This window comes from Lissotriton vulgaris, chromosome 1_2, assembly GCF_964263255.1.
Source record: "Lissotriton vulgaris chromosome 1_2, aLisVul1.2, whole genome shotgun sequence".
Lineage (NCBI taxonomy): Eukaryota > Metazoa > Chordata > Amphibia > Caudata > Salamandridae > Lissotriton > Lissotriton vulgaris.
Window position 1 is genome coordinate 101,377,789 of NC_141686.1, and position 15,325 is coordinate 101,393,113.

At 50.2% G+C, this 15,325-nt stretch overlaps 3 non-coding genes across 3 annotated transcripts; all 3 read right to left on the reverse strand.

The window, feature by feature from the left end:
• Positions 1–3,901: 3,901 nt before the first annotated feature.
• Positions 3,902–4,187, reverse strand: LOC147734548 (signal recognition particle RNA). The gene has a single exon (XR_015307818.1).
• An 8,734-nt stretch (positions 4,188–12,921) lies between these two features.
• LOC147734549 (signal recognition particle RNA) lies at positions 12,922–13,221 on the reverse strand. The gene has a single exon (XR_015307667.1).
• A 1,598-nt stretch (positions 13,222–14,819) lies between these two features.
• On the reverse strand, positions 14,820–15,119 carry LOC147734550 (signal recognition particle RNA). The gene has a single exon (XR_015308102.1).
• Positions 15,120–15,325: the final 206 nt, after the last annotated feature.

Sequence of the window (15,325 nt, forward strand, 5' to 3'; positions counted from 1 at the left end):
CCTTTCAGGACCTTGGTGGCGCCGTCTTGTCTATGCCGGCTGGCCGGTTGATAGTGGGGGGTGACTTTAATTCAGTTTGCTCTGGTCTGCTTGATCGCCAACCGACCTACGTAGCCCGCAGATGTGGCTGCCGTCCTTTCTCGAGTCCATGGGTCTGGTAGACGGGTGGCGACTTCTGCATCCCACGCTCCGTCAATTTTCCTTCCTATCGGGTGCACACGGAAGTCTTTCTCGCATCGACTATGTCCTTACATTGGCTTCGGACGCACTGGCCGTTTCCGAAGCCCGCTTTCTGGCGCGGGGCATTTCTGATCACTCCCCGTTATGGGTCTCCTTTGACTTTGGGGTGGTCCTGTCGGAACGACCGGCAGCGGTCAATCCGTGGTATTTCCGTAACTTCAAAACCCGCTCCCTCCTGGCCAAAGCCATTGATCTTTACTTCTCCGAGAACGTGGGCTCGGTGAGGTCGGCCGTTACACTCTGGGAAGCCTTCAAGACGGTGCTCCGTGGCGAGGCCCAGGCGCTCATCGCTGAGACCCGCCGGACTAGGGATTCTGACATGCTGGTTGTTGAGCAGGAGGTCCTGCGACTCGAGGCCCAGCTGGGGCCCGAGCCGGACCCCTCTGTCCTGCATACCCTCTCGCTGAAACAAGCGGAGTACCATGCCTTGGCCACTAATGCCGCCCTCGCTCTGGCCAAGGAACAGCGAGGCCGCATCTACGACGTGGGCGATAAGGCCGGGAAGTTGCTGGCTTGGTTAGACAGAAGGGAGATGGCCAGCCGTGTGGTACCCGAACTCCTCGGAGATGACGGTGTGGTCCTTATGGATCCTAGTGCTATCGTTGACTCATTCGCTGGCTACTTTCAGGGGGTCTAGGAGTCTGCCTCGGACTTTTCGGAGGCGGACTCATCGGCCTTCCTCTCGGATATTGACCTACCCTGCCTTTCCGAGGAAGAGAGAGCGGACCTGGATAGAGACATCACCGCTGACGAGATTGACCTTGCGATCCGCTCCCTACGGACCGGAAAGGCCTCCGGGCCGAACGGCATACCGGTGGAGCTGTATAAAATCTGCTCGGACGCGATCTCCCCGCACCTCCGTAAAATGTTTTTGGAGTCCTTTGAGAGAGGCTGTCTCCCCCTGGATCAATGACTAGCTACCATCGTGGTCATCCACAAGGAGGGTAAGCCACGGGACGTCTGTCGATCGTACCGTTCTATCTCTCTCCTTAACGTGGAGCCCAAGGTCCTCGCCAAGCTGCTCGCCAACCGCTTGATTGGCGTCATTAGCGACCTCGTGCACCCCGACCAGTCGGGATTCATCCCCCACCGAAACACTGCCCTCAATTTGCGACGCCTCCATGGTGTCATGGCCAGGGCCCACACTCTCGAAGAGCCGGCTGTCCTGGCGTCTCTCGACGCCACTATGGCCTTCGACTCGCTCGAATGGCCATACCTCTGGGCAGTGCTGACCAAACTCGGGTTCGGACCTGTCTTTGTGAGCTGGGTGAAGCTCTTGTATGCGGACCCGATGGCTAATGTTACGGTCAATGGTCGCCTGTCGGCGCCATTCCCCCTACGTCGGGGTACTAGACAGGGTTGCCCCCTGTCGCCCCTTCTGTTTGCCTTGGCCCTTGAGCCGCTTGCGGCTTTACTGCGTGCGCATCCTGACCTGCGAGGCATTACATGGGCCCCTGGCTTCGAAGACAGGGTCTCCCTGTACGCCGATGATATCCTGCTTTATCTGACTTCCCCCTGCAGGTCCCTCATTGTGGCCTGTGATGTGATCAGACTTTTCGGGCGGTACTCTGGCCTGATTGTCAACTGGGCCAAGTCCTCCCTATATGTCCTCAAGGGGGATACTCCACGTCTCCCCAGAGGCTGCAGGATTCGGATTGCCGCGCGTGGCTTCAAGTACCTGGGCATTTACATCTCTGGTAATCCCAAGTTGAGGCATGACAATAATCTACTCCCTCCTCTTCAGCTGTTACGGCGTGATGTGGACAGCTGGCGTAAACTGCCGCTCTCCCTTCTTGGCCGTGCCGCTCTATTCAAGATGATGGCCCTGCCCAGGTTCCTATACGCGCTCCAAAACTCTCAGGACCCGGTCCCGGCGCGCTACTTTCGTGATCTTGAAGGCCTTCTCCGGACCCTCCTCTGGGAGGGTCGGCCCCGCGTTGCCCTTCACAAACTCACACTCCCCTGGTACGACGGTGGCATCGCCCTCCCAGATGTGCGCCGTTACTATTGGTCTTCGCAACTAGCTGCCCTCAACCACGGCTTCTATGGCCCAGTGGAGAGCCCCGGCTATGCCATGGATAGATGGCTGATGGGCGATGGTAACTATTATCGGGCCCTATACTCGAAGTCTTTTGACCGACGGTTGACGGGCCCCACCCGTACGGCGATCCGCACTTGGCGGGCGTTTAATAAGGTACAAGGGTGGCAGGGCAGACTCACGAGGTTCACTCCCCTCTTTGATTCGGACATCCTGGGTAGACTGTGGCACACCAAGGGATTTGATAGGTGGGACCTTATCGGCATCAGCAGGGTTGATGATATGCTCTCCAAGGGCTCAATTAAGACCTTCCCCCAGTTACAAACCGAATACCAGCTGGGCGCGACAGAGTTTTTTCGCTACGCTCAACTGCGACACGCGCTGCTCTCGGCCTTTCCGCCGGACGGCGTCATTCCCGAGAGTTCCCCTCTGGAAGACAGGATACTGGATGGGCACATGCCGGACAGCGCAATCTCCCTCTCCTATAAAAAATTAATCAATGTGCGCACGGACCTCCTCCTTAGTTTGAGAGACCAGTGGGTGGCGGATGGCCTTGAATTGGACGATGAGGATTGGCAGAGCGCAGTTTCCTCCCCTAAGGAGGTTGCCATTTCCTCCCGTCTTCGCCTCGTGCAATTTAAGATCCTGCACCGGGTGTATATGACAGGACCCCGATTGATGCACATGGGTTTCTCGCCTGACGGTCTCTGTCGTAGGGGCTGTGGAGCTCTTGCCACTTTCTTGCACATCCTTTGGGACTTCCCGGTGATTGCCTCCTACTGGAGAAGAGTGCACCGCGTTATGGAGGAGGTGACCGGCGTGGCTGCTCACGCTGAGGCCCGTCGATGCCTTCTAAACGTATGGGAGCCTTCCGATCACAACATTGCGCAGACTAGGTGGGTCACCCTTGGGAACATGGTAGCTAAGAGGGACATAGCCCAGAGGTGGGGTGCGGCCGCGGCCCCCCTGCTGGTACAGTGGAAGGCCAACATGGACTGGTGCATGTTCAGGGAAAAGACAGTCTATGTGGCCAGAGGGAGACCTCGAACTTGGACTAAAATTTGGGGAGCATGGAATGAGTACAGGGGAGATGTGTGCTTACCACCTGAATCAATCAGCCTGCATGATAATATGTCTCCCTAGCCTGTAACGCCAACTGAGCTCTATTGTACTGTATTCTCCTGTCACCTTCCCCCTCCCTCCTCCTTCCCATTGTGCAACCTATCCTTGATGCACGTTTCCCTGCCTTTTCCCCCACCCATCCCCGACACCCAGCGTCACACTATTCACACTGCCACTTTCGCGCCCGCGGGCGCCTTGTTGTTGTATTCATCTTAATATAAAATCAACCTTCGACGACTATGTCTTAATTGTTTGACACTATTTCTCTCCTGTTATTCCTGCTGCCTTGCCTCCGGGATGTCAGGCTGAATAGCTGTGTGTTCTGCTTTCAATAAAGGTTTTCAAAAATTAAAAAAAAAAAAAAATAGAATGCCCGGCGCAGTTCAAATGTTCATTGTACTTCCTGCAAAAATATCAAAAGAAAAACAAAGATTTGGTTTTGGAAAAATAATTCATTACCATCTTGTAAAAATCAAAACGTTCACATTTGAGTCAAAAAAAGAGAGGCTAGGTCTCACTATTTTGCTCAAGCTGTGTTACACCTACTGCTCTCAGGTGCTGTCCTGCTACCGACGGGCCTGCTCTGTTTCCAGCCTGGGTCGGTGCACCTCTCATTACACATCCTGAAATTCTAGAGCTCCCTCTAGAACACCATATTGATACCCAACGTAGCATGGACACCTGATCAACACAGCTGAGTGCAGCCCAGAACCCCTGAGCTCAAGCAATCCACAAGCCTCAGCCTCCCAAGTAGCTAGGACAACAGGCACACGCCACCATGCCCTGCAAACACAGCACATGTCCTAATGATGAAATGCATTGCTTAAGTAAGGATAATGATAAAGTACGGTGTAATGAATTGATGGTATGCCACCCGTATTTCAAGAAAATCTATTTCACTATCCTTCAAAGAAAGGAAAATAATGTCTTATCAAGAAGCAGTGTGAATATGGGAAGGGCCTTTAAAAAAGATGTGGAGTTTCCTAAAGGAAAAGAAGAGGGTTGAACTGATTTAAGGGAGAGAGGAAGTAGGGTCAGAAAGTTTGTGAAGGGGATGTGAATACAATATAGATACTAGTATTTAGAGAGTGACAGATAGGTAGAGGGAGAGAGGAGAAAGAAAGTGAGAGAGAAGAGCCAACTTAGGGCTGAGTTTCTCATTATCTGCCAGTGACTCCCTGTAGAACCTTACAGGCACAATTCAGGCTCTCCTGTAGCCATCCATCCCTTCTTGTTATGCCGAGCCAGCCAATGTTGAGAAAAGTAGCAAGGGTCACAATGATGGAAGACATCTGCAACATTGGAAGTTATAAAGTGGTATGGAGTGGGAGGGCTAGAAGAGTTATTATAAAGAATGAATGTTATGTTATGTTAATAACTTTTATTTGGCGCACAACTGCCCCAGCGAAGGGGCGTCCTGGCGCCTGATCAAGTGCCACAACATAACAGGAGGAGCTGAGAAAGAAGAATCAGTTAGCAGAGGCAAACAGGTGAGTTTTGATGGCGCGTCTGAAAAGAGTTAGGCTGTTTAGGGCACGGATGTGGACAGGAAGGGAATTCCATAAATCAGCCGCCAGAATGCGAAAAGAGCGTCCTCCCATCCTACTCAGTCTGAATCTTGGCTTAATCGCCAGATGGTAAGATTCAGACCTGAGGGACCGTGCAGGGACATACGGAGAGATAAGGCCCGCAAGGCCGGGAGGGGAGGAAAGCTTCAGGATCTTAAATGTCAGGCAGAGCGCCTTAAATTTGATTCTCTGTCTGACCGGAAGCCAATGAAGGGAGGTCAGAACGGTGGAGACGGAGCATTGTCTCGGAAGGCCCACAATGGCCCGAGCAGCGGCGTTCTGCACCCTCTGAAGCCTAGTAGTATCAGCCTGATTGACTCCAAGCAGCAGGGCGCTCCCGTAGTCCAATCGGGAGAGGATGGAGGCCTGAACCACCAGTTGCCGCGTGGGGGGGTCGAAGAATTTGAGGACAGGTCTCAGTCCTCGCAGAATACCAAAACAGGTAGCTGCTGTCTTCTTTGTATGGCTGGTAAAAGAGAGGTTGGAATCCAGCCAGACCCCCAGATTTTTAACTTCGGCCGCTGGAATGGGAGACACCCCCAATTCGGGAGGCCACCACTGGTCTCCCCAAAGTTCCGCCTGTTTCCCTAAAATCAGGACCTCGGTTTTCTTTGCATTAAGCTGTAGGCAGTTGTCACGCATCCAATTAGCCACAGCTATAAGTCCTGCACGGAATCTGGGCGCATTCACCTCAGGGTCCCCACTGAGTGTCACCGCCAGCTGCGGGTCGTCGGCGTACGATGTCATGGTAAGGCCACATTGCCTGACGACAGCGGCCAGCGGTTTCACATACAGATTGAACAGTGTGGGGCTTAAAGCAGAGCCCTGAGGGACTCCCAGACCCAAAGGATGGAAAGAGGACTGGCCAGGTGGAATAGCTACTTTGAAAAACCGGTCCGAGAGGAAAGAGCGGAACCACTGAAGAGCCTTCCCAGCGATACCTACCTCCTCCAAGCGCCGCATCAAGATGTCATGAGACACCGTGTCGAACGCGGCGCTCAGGTCTAACAAAAGGAGCGCCGCAGTCTGCCCAGCATCCAGCACAGACCGCAGATGTTCGGTCATAAAGAGCAGGGCCGTTTCAGTACTGTGCTGCGAGCGAAACCCATTTTGACTCTCGTCAAGAATATTATTACGCGAGAGATGGGCGGACAGGATGGAATTCACGTGTGCCTCAGTGACCTTAGCGGTCCAAGGCAGGAGGGAGATAGGCCGGTAATTCTCCGGGAGCAAGGGGTCAAGGTTGGGTTTCTTCAAAATAGGGCTGACCACAGCTTGCTTCCAGGAGGGAGGGACCATGCCCTCACTGAGGGAGAGATTAACCAGGTCCAAGATGGGCTCACGACAAAAGGGCGGGAGGAGAGTAAAGACCTCCGGCTTCAGCGGGTCTAAGGGGGAACCAGATTTAATTTTGAGGCTAAGAGTGTTGAATACCTCGTTAGACATGGCCGGCAAGGAGGATAGAGTTTCAGATACCGAGACCTTCACAGAACTAGGAGCATCCCCGGAAGCAGATGGTATGAATCCTCGGTAAATTGTCTGCACCTTCTCGACGAAAAAGGATGCCAAACTTTCACAGTGCGAGTCCGTGCAGATTTCACGCGAGGTAGCCCGTTTCCCCATCAGGTCTTTAAGTACCTTGAAGATTAACTTGGAGGGGTTGGGGCTATTGGAGAACTCAGCTGCGTAATAAGCAGCCCGGGTTTGGCAGATAGCTCTGTGGTAGGTCTTGAGCTGGGCAAAGTACAGCGATTTAAGCATGGGATCAAAGGATTTCCTCCAGGCCCTCTCAGCTTGCCGGCAGGTTCTCTTAAGCTCGGCAAGAGTCTCGTTGTACCAAGGGCTGCGGGTCTTAGCGTGACATTTAGACCAACGCAGGGGTATAAGAGAATCGAGGGCAGTGAGGACCCAGTTGCAAAACTGATCATATCCCTGTTCCACATTCTGTAATGTGCCTAAAGGCTGTGCCTCCAGTATCTTAACAAACTCCTCCAGCTTGAGTTTACGCCAATTGCGCTTAAGGATCTGTTTATCCACAGGTTTGAATTGTGGGTTATCTAGGGGACATGACACTTCAACCAACATATGGTCCGACCAACCCACCGCCATCGGGTCAGATGTTCTAGCCCGGCCAAGGGTGGTGAAGAAGGGGTCAAGTATATGGCCTCCTATATGGGTGGGAGAGGTGACTAGTTGATTGAATTGCAGCGCTTCAAGGTCCGCTAGCAAGGTGCTGATGGATAAAGATGATGTCTGGTCAAAATGTATGTTTAGGTCACCTACGATGTTAAAGTTAGCACAACTAGAAATCAGTGAACTAACCACATCTACTAGGGCTGCCTTGAAGGTGGTATCATTCCCGGGTGGACGATAGATAAGCATGCCACTAAAGGTAAATTGATGACTAACCTTTACCTTAAAAGTGGCGCTTTCACACATAGGAAGATCCTGAACCTTCCACTCAGCCAGGTAGCAAGATTTAGTCGCCATGGCTATACCACCTCCCCTAGTTGCCCGGTTCAAAGTGAACACCGTGTAGGTAGAAGGGAAGGCCAGATTTATGATGGCAGTGTCAGCATCCTGTAACCAAGTTTCAGTAAGAAAAATGATATCAGGAGAGTCCGTATCTATCATGTCCCGGAGTGACTGATAGTGCTTGACCAAGGATCTTACATTCAAGCTCCATATAGTAAGTGATCGCTCAGTACAGTCTATATGAGTGCCGCGGACACTCTTTTCAATGGGGCGCACCCCAGTGGGTGAGGCCAGAGAGAAACAGCCGCAAGCACAGTCATAAGGTCCCGAGAGTGGAGGTAAAGGGACATGGTTGCACACCGGAAGACTGTCTCTGATAGAAAGAATATCAGCACGATCGTACCTGAGCGTCACGATGTTACACATGATGATAAAGTGGCAGAAGGCCAGCGTCCATAGCCCGCACCCGCTACCTCGACGCGGACGAGCGCAGACGGGCAGACCGTGGCACGACTCCGGCTAAGCGACGGCGTCCCACTGCGCGTTCCCGCTGCGCGGGAGAGGGCGACTTTAAATAGGCGCCTCCCTGCACAACTCGAGCGTCGGGACGCTCCAAAATGGCGCCCGCGCTACAAACACTCACCCCAAACAAAGATGGCGCCCATGAATCCAGCCCCAGGGACCCGGACCCGCCGAATGGCGGTGCGTTTTCCTGAATTAAATGTGAGTATGGGGACAGCCCAGTCACAGGGATCAAGTTAAAATCAGGGGAGAATTTAAATCAGCAAAACTGAAATACAAAAAAGGTAGGTTTAAAATAGGCAATTATGGCAGCTCGCTAGCAGCGCGACCTGCGCTAGTGCAGCAGTGATCAAGACAGAGGAAAACACGAGTACGCCTTAAATAGGTGCCTCCCTGCACAACTCGAGCGTCGGGACGCTCCAAAATGGCGCCCGCGCTACAAACACTCACCCCAAACAAAGATGGCGCCCATGAATCCAGCCCCAGGGACCCGGACCCGCCGAATGGCGGTGCGTTTTCCTGAATACGCATCATTCTGTTCTGTAGCCTCAACAGCTTCAAGAGAGGAATTCTTGCTGGCCAAGAAGACCAATGTCAGTTCAGCTTGAGCAGGTGAATGCTTGCCTGATTCTGCAAAAGGATGAGATTACGCTTTTGGGTTAGAAGTGGTCGCGGGCTACTGCATACTAAGAAACCGTTTATTGAGGTCCGGTTGGATTACTCGATCTTCTCCCACCTCAAAATCAGCTGCTAATTCAGTGTTCTATACCAATGAGCTATTTTTGTCCTCCCTGCCCCTTCCAGCGAATGGGTCCCCCTGACTAACAAAAGTGATTCAAACAGATTTGTATACCTTTTCATAGGAGAATTCATGACGTATTTTATACTGTGCCAATGCAAGGTAGATTGAGTAATGATCTGGACAGCCCCATACTGGAGAACTGCAGCGCCTGTCAACCTGATCCCTTCTGCTGGTATTGTTAAACAACATCAAGATTTAAAAGTATTAAACCGCAAGAGTTGGCTGGAGTAAGGCCGAAGGCTCCAATGTTTGGGAGTTACACAGTTTTCAGTCTTTTCATGTTTCTCTCAAAGAGCGAAGGGCCCTCTTATTTCTCCTACTCATTCATATATGGAATTGAATGAGGGCTAATCAAAAAATGAATAAGAGCTGGACGTAGGAATGCAGCAGAAGACCCAGCAAACGCATTTCAAAGTTGCTCTTCTAAAGATACTTTTGTACTTGACAGATCAATTTAATCCTACAGGTGCTCTAATATGAAGAATGCATTTCAGTCATCCTTGCAGAAAATCACACAGCCATCTATTCTAGGCTGCACAGAGTTTTCAGTCCTCTCCTCCTGCTAGCTTGTTGTTGCAATATGTTGCAATTCTGGAGAATTGTCTGCTATGCTAGAAATTGTTTTAAACTTGCACAAACTCAACTGGAGACTGATTTTTAATCCTACCTCGTCTGGGCTCGGTGGAGTGTGGGCGCCATCTTTGGTTGGGCTGGTCAGGCGACCTAGCTCGGCGCCACACCCCCCGCGCTCCGCCCCTACTTAATCGTTCCCTAATGAGGAAGCGCAGCGGACGAGCGCAGCGGGCGCGACAAAGGCGCGCCGAAGTCGAGCCTAAGTCAAGCCCGTCTGCGCCCGTCCGCGGCCTGACGGGGCTAGGGGCGCGTCCTCATGTCCCTCCTTATTCATCTATAGACCTACTTGCTATGCAGGGCCATTGGCCTCTGGCTGTCCCCATTATCCAGCGCATCTCTGCTCTGGGCCTTGATCCCACCCCTCAACACTTTATACCTACTAACCCATGTCCTCCGGTGCCTTATGTCCCCCATCCTGTTCCTTCATCCCTCTCCCCACCCCTGACCATCATGTTACTCAACACCAGGTCGGCCGTAAAGCACCACCAGGAGCTTTTTGTGTTGCTCGATACTCACCAGCCTGACATGTTATTGTTAACCGAAACATGGTTCTGCGAGTCCTCCCTGCCCTCTTTATTGGCTGCTCTACCCCCTTCTTATGTGGCCCTTCGCGCTGATCGATCAGCGGGCAAGGCTGGGGGTGGTGTGGCTCTTATCTCTCGATCGGAGCACAATTTCCAACTCCTCCCCTCCTCCCCTATTAATCCCACTGAGCACCTTGTGGCGCGCTCCCTTGCCTTTTCTCCTCCGCTTACTTGTTTATTAATGTATCGCCCTCCCCAGCCCTCCCATCTGTTTCTGCCAGCATTTCAAGACTTACTAGCCACCTTAGCAATTAATCATGCTTCAGTCCTGGTACTGGGGGATTTTAATTATTGGCCCTTAGACCCTCACGAATGCACTGCTTCTAAGCAATTTTCCGATTCACTTGCATCCCTGAATTTTGTCTCTCACCTCCATATTCCTACCCATATTCACGGTCATGTACTAGACCAGGTTTGGTCTCTCAATACCTCAATCTCTTCCATGTCCGTGTCCCCATGCCCCTGGTCAGATCACGCCCTGATTTCCTTTTCCCTCTGCCTCAAGTCGGTCACAAAGATCCCGCCTGCCAAAAACATCTGGGCGCGGAACTGGAATAGGGTAGATCTTCCTGCTCTGTCATCCTCTCTTCTGAACTCCGCACCTATCTTAGAGGGTTTATCCTCCATCTCTCAAGCCGCTGCCATCGATGCCTGGCTTGCCGGAGGCTGCGACACGGTAGCCCCATTACGACGGATATCAACCCGAAGATCCAAGGAATCGAATCGGTGGTTTGGCGACGACCTGAAGACCAAGAAATTGACCCTCCGGCGGGCTGAGAGACAATGGAGAAAGGACTATTGCCCTCTATTAAAAACTCACTATCTGACTGTGCTGAATGATTACAAAAAGGCCATATTAAGTGCTAAAACTGAACATTTCTCAGCAAAACTTCTGACAGCGGAGAACAAACCTAGGGAGATTTTTTCCATTGTTCAGGACCTGGCCTACTCTGACAGGGCCACCCCTAAGCCCCCTCCTACTCAATCCCTCTGTGATTCCCTGAATGTTTACTTTTTAGAAAAAATTGGCAACATCAAAGCCAATATCCCACTCCCTTCCCCCACTTTTTCTGAGCCTTCTCCCCCTATTGTTCATCATTGTCTCTCTTCTATCCCTCCGCTTACCGAAGAAGTGTTTCTTACAATACTTCCCAAAGTAAAGTCTGGTTCCCCGGCGGACATCTGTCCAGCCCACATTTTGCAACAAATCTACTCCGTCTGCCCTAAACCGCCAATCTCCCTTCTCAATAGCTCACTGGCTCAGGGGGTGGTAATTCCAGCACTCAAAGTTGCCACCATAGTGCCCATCCTTAAGAAGCCTGGCGCGGACCCCTCTGCTCCAGCCAATTACCGCCCCATCTCTCTCCTGCCCTACCTGGGCAAAGTGCTGGAGCGACATGTAACATCGGTCCTCAGTGCACATGTGGAAGCCAATGGGGGCCTAGCGTCCCGCCAGGCAGGCTTTCGGCCTAGGCATTCTACCGAGGCCGTCGTGGTGTCAGTCCTTAATAACCTCAGGGAGGGCATGGACCAAAATAGCCGCCAGGCTCTGGTGCTCCTCGATCTCTCCGCCCCTTTCGATGCGGTGGACCATTCCATCTTACTTTCCCGTATCGGAGCGGCGGGGGTCGAGGGCTCAGCCCTGGTCTGGCTATCGTCCTTCCTGAGGGACCGCACCCAGGCGGTCCGGTTAGGGGACTTTTCGGCCACCCAACTCAAAGTCACATGTGGTGTTCCCCAAGGTTCTTCTCTTTCCCCCCTTCTGTTTAATCTCTACATCTATCCTCTGATCTTTGCACTTCAGCAACTGGAGGTCACTGTTTATAATTATGCAGATGACCTCCAGCTCATCTTTAATCTGTCCTCTTCTTCTCACTCTATTTCTAATTTTCAGTCTATTATGATTTTCATCAGGGACTGGATGAACCACAACCATCTGAAGTTGAACCCTGATAAAACAGAACTGGTCCTTACGGGTGGTTCCTCCAGTCCCTGGAACTCTTCTTTTTGGCCCTCTTCTCTAGGATCCTCTCCCTCACCCTCTCCTTCAGTTAAGACTCTGGGCATCAAACTTAACAATCAGCTCAACCTTCACTCGCAAATCAGCTCTGTTGTTTCTTCCTGTTTTCTTGTTCTTCGAACTATTCGATCTGTTTCCCGTTTCTTCTCTCCTCTTGCACTTAAGTTAATCATGTCCGCTCTGGTCATCTCCCGGCTGGACTACGCCAACGCCCTTTACAATGGTATTCCAGCGTATAGTTTGCGGAAGCTCCAGCTGGTTCAAAACCAGGCGGCCAGATTGGTGTATGGCCTCCCCCGTTCCCATCACTCCACTCCCCTTTTAAAGGCATTACATTGGCTACCTGTTAGGGAGCGATCCCTCTTTAAAACAGGATGCATGGTCTTTCAGGCGCGCCAGGGCACTGCCCCTGCCTTTATCTCTTCTCTGTTAAAAGAGTATACCCCTGTCCGTGAGCTCCGCTCATCTACTCAATCACTCCTTCAGGTTCCCCGGTACAGACGTAAGAAATGGGGCGGAGCTAATTTCTCATTCCTAGCACCATCCTTCTGGAACTCCCTCCCCGATCACTTACGTCTGGCCACACATTATTCCACCTTCCGAAAAGATCTTAAGACTCTTCTGTTCACTCAGGCCTTCCCTAATGTAAACTGATTTCCTTTTTTTCTCCAGTCTTCGTTCCTGCTGCTAAATGTGTTTCCACAGCGCCAAGAAACCGCATGGTGTATGTTGCGCTATATAAATATTTTAAATTCAAATTCAAATTCAAATTCAAATTCAAATTCAAATTCAATTCAGTTCAAATGTTCATTGTACTTCCTGCAAAAATATCAAAAGAAAAACAAAGATTTGGTTTTGGAAAAATAATTCATTACCATCTTGTACAAATCAAAACGTTCACATTTGAGTCAAAAAAAGAGAGGCTAGGTCTCTCTATTTTGCTCAAGCTGTGTTACACCTACTGCTCTCAGGTGCTGTCCTGCTACTGATGGTCATGGAAGCTTTGGCCTGCTCTGTTTCCAGCCTGGGTCAGTGCACCTCTCATTACACAACCTGAAATTCTAGAGTTCCCTCTAGAACACCATATTGATAACCAACGTAGCATGGACACCTGATCAACACAGCTGAGGGCAGCCCAGAACCCCTAAGCTCAAGCAATCCACAAGCCTCAGCCTCCCAAGTAGCTAGGACAACAGGCACACGCCACCATGCCCGGCAAACACAGCACATGTCCTAATGATGAAATGCATTGCTTAAGTAAGGATAATGATAAAGTATGGTGTAATGAATTGATGGTATGCCACCCATATTTCAAGAAAATCTATTTCACTATCCTTCAAAGAAAGGAAAATAATGTCTTATCAAGAAACAGTGTGAATATGGGAAGGGCCTTTAAAAAAGATGTGGAGTTTCCTAAAGGAAAAGAAGAGGGTTGAACTGATTTAAGGGAGAGAGGAAGTAGGGTCAGAAAGTTTGTGAAGGGGATGTGAATACAATATAGATACTAGTATTTAGAGAGTGAGAGATAGGTAGAGGGAGAGAGGAGAAAGAAAGTGAGAGAGAAGAGCCAACTTAGGGCTAAGTTTCTCATTATCTGCCAGTGACTCCCTGTAGAACCTTACAGGCACAATTCAGGCTCTCCTGTAGCCATCCATCCCTTCTTGTTATGCCGAGCCAGCCAATGTTGAGAAAAGTAGCAAGGGTCACAATGATGGAAGACATCTGCAACATTGGAAGTTATAAAGTGGTATGGAGTGGGAGGGCTAGAAGAGTTATTATAAAGAATGAATACGCATCATTCTGTTCTCTAGCCTCAACAGCTTCAAGAGAGGAATTCTTGCTGGCCAAGAAGACCAATGTCAGTTCAGCTTGAGCAGGTGAAAGCTTGCCTGATTCTGCAAAAGGATGAGATTACGCTTTTGGGTTAGAAGTGGTCGCGGGCTACTGCATACTAAGAAACCGTTTATTGAGGTCCAGTTGGATTACTCGATCTTCTCCCACCTCAAAATCAGCTGCTAATTCAGTGTTCTATACCAATGAGCTATTTTTGTCCTCCCTGCCCCTTCCAGCGAATGGGTCCCCCTGACTAACAAAAGTGATTCAAACAGATTTGTATACCTTTTCATAGGAGAATTCATGACGTATTTTATACTGTGCCAATGCAAGGTAGATTGAGTAATGATCTGGACAGCCCCATACTGGAGAACTGCAGCGCCTGTCAACCTGATCCCTTCTGCTGGTATTGTTAAACAACATCAAGATTTAAAAGTATTAAACCGCAAGAGTTGGCTGGAGTAAGGCCGAAGGCTCCAATGTTTGGGAGTTACACAGTTTTCAGTCTTTTCATGTTTCTCTCAAAGAGCGAAGGGCCCTCTTATTTCTCCTTCTCATTCATATGTGGAATTGAATGAGGGCTAATCAAAAAATGAATTAGAGCTGGACGTAGGAATGCAGCAGAAGACCCAGCAAACGCATTTCAAAGTTGCTCTTCTAAGGATACTTTTGTACTTGACAGATCAATTTAATCCTACAGGTGCTCTAAAATGAAGAATGCATTTCAGTCATCCTTGCAGAAAATCACACAGCCATCTATTCTAGGCTGCACAGAGTTTTCCGTCCTCTCCACCTGCTAGCTTGTTGTTGCAATATGTCGCAATCCTGGAGAATTGTCTGCTATGCTAGAATGCCCGGCCCAGTTCAAATGTTCATTATACTTCCTGCAAAAATATCAAAAGAAAAACAAAGATTTGGTTTTGGAAAAATAATTCATTACCATCTTGTAAAAATCAAAACGTTCACATTTGAGTCAAAAAAAGAGAGGCTAGGTCTCACTATTTTGCTCAAGCTGTGTTACACCTACTGCTCTCAGGTGCTGTCCTGCTACCGATGGGCATGGACATTTCAGCCTGCTCTGTTTCCAGCCTGGGTCGGTGCACCTCTCATTACACAACCTGAAATTCTAGAGCTCCCTCTAGAACACCATATTGATACCCAACGTAGCATGGACACCTGATCAACACAGCAGAGTGCAGCCCAGAACCCCTGAGCTCAAGCAATCCACAAGCCTCAGCCTCCCAAGTAGCTAGGACAACAGGCACACGCCACCATGCCCGGCAAACACAGCACATGTCCTAATGATGAAATGCATTGCTTAAGTAAGGATAATGATAAAGTACGGTGTAATGAATTGATGGTATGCCAACCGTATTTCAAGAAAATCTATTTAACTATCCTTCAAAGAAAGGAAAATAATGTCTTATCAAGAAGCAGTGTGAATATGGGAAGGGCCATTAAAAAAGATGTGGAGTTTCCTAAAGGAAA